Source organism: Physeter macrocephalus, chromosome 8, assembly GCF_002837175.3.
Source record: "Physeter macrocephalus isolate SW-GA chromosome 8, ASM283717v5, whole genome shotgun sequence".
Lineage (NCBI taxonomy): Eukaryota > Metazoa > Chordata > Mammalia > Artiodactyla > Physeteridae > Physeter > Physeter macrocephalus.
The window spans coordinates 34,752,662-34,754,336 of record NC_041221.1 but is presented as its reverse complement, the minus strand read 5'-3'; positions in this window follow the sequence as shown (position 1 = coordinate 34,754,336).

Here is a 1,675-nt window from a genome sequence, read left to right as displayed (position 1 = left end):
GGACTATCTTAGAGTATCAGAAGTTAAGAAAGGAGTCTGAAAATGTAAGCTCAATAAACACAGTGATGTGGTATGTCTAAAGGATACAAAGCCAAGTGAAAAGAGCTCACAAAGGCCAAAGCTGGACCAAATGGTGCAACAAAATAGTGTGGAATTAAATTATAATACAAAATAAATATCCATGGGTTCACACTGATATACATAAATTACTGAATGAATAAATACACAAACAAGATGGGGAGAATAGACAAATCTTTCCTACAGAAAATAATTCAAATAAATTTTGTAGTTATTTCCCCCACAAGGAGGTAGACTTCTTACCCTTGAGCATAGGCTGCACTTAGTGACTTGCTTCTACAGGGCACAGTATAGAAAGGGAGAAGAAAAGTCACTTTACAGTACAGAATTGAGACAAACACTATCTCAGTCAGCTGATCAAGATTAGTATCAACAGTAATAAGTTATGCTGGTTGACACGCGCCCTTGATATGAAGTGGTGAGAATGACTTTACCTCTGTAGTCTTCCTCCAAAAACCAGTCTAATGAAAAAAAATCAGATCATTCATCCCCCTTCATCTAATTGTGAGAAAAACATCAGGAAAATTCCAGTTGAAGGATATCATGTAAATGTCTGATCACTACTTTTCAAGACGCATGAGGTCATCAAAAACAAGGAAAATCTGAGAAACTATCACTGTCCAGAAGAGGGTGAGATGTGAAGACTAAATTCAATACATCTGGAACAGAAAAGAACATTAGGAGAAAGCTTATGAAATCAGAAGAAAGTATCTATATTAGTTTATTTGAGTTCATGTATCACAGTGTATCAAAAGTTGTGACAAATAATTTATTGTATATAAATCACTAACAACTGGAGAAATTAGATGGGGGTATACAAGAACTCTGAACTGTCTTTGAAGCTTTAAGTAAATGTAAAATATTCTAAAATATATGTTAGAAAAACATATTTGACATGACAACTCTGTGTGTGTTTGTCTTTCCAGCTCTGTTCGACTCTGTTTGGGAATATAGTCCATTTGGAACTCAATAGCACTTTCGAGTTTTAAAGGATGCCAGCCTTCTTAAAGGTAAGTGCCATTTAAATATCATCAAGATGTATGCTTTTAACCTCTTAATAAATACTTTAAAATTCAAATTCTTTTTAAAACTTCTTTACTATTTAAAATATTTGTTTCACTAGAAATCAGAATATTCAATTGTTTATATACTTTCAGGTGGTTGACATAAAATAACAGAACCATGAAACCTAAGTAACTATTTCTTTTTGCAAGGATTCTGTACATTTAAGCTACTTTATTATATTTTTCTCACACTGTTTCAATTTACATGCAGATTTTTGAGAAGACCTAGTAGCTATGTACTTCCAAAAGAACATAAATTGATTTTCTTCCTTTTATATTCTTTTTTATGATACTTTGCCCACTCCCTCATAATTAGTGGATATTACTTTTGTTAAATTGGGTATGTCTTATTTCAAAGGCAAACCTCAGATGAAGCTCTGACACAGGAACAAAGAGACAATGTCACAAATTTTCTTGTCTTTATTAATATTAATATGACAGAGTCTAGTTCAATTGTTTCTTCAGAAAGCAATTGTAGGCTGATTTTCCTTTGCTGATGAGAAATCTAAATCCTGAGATTTAGACATTTACAG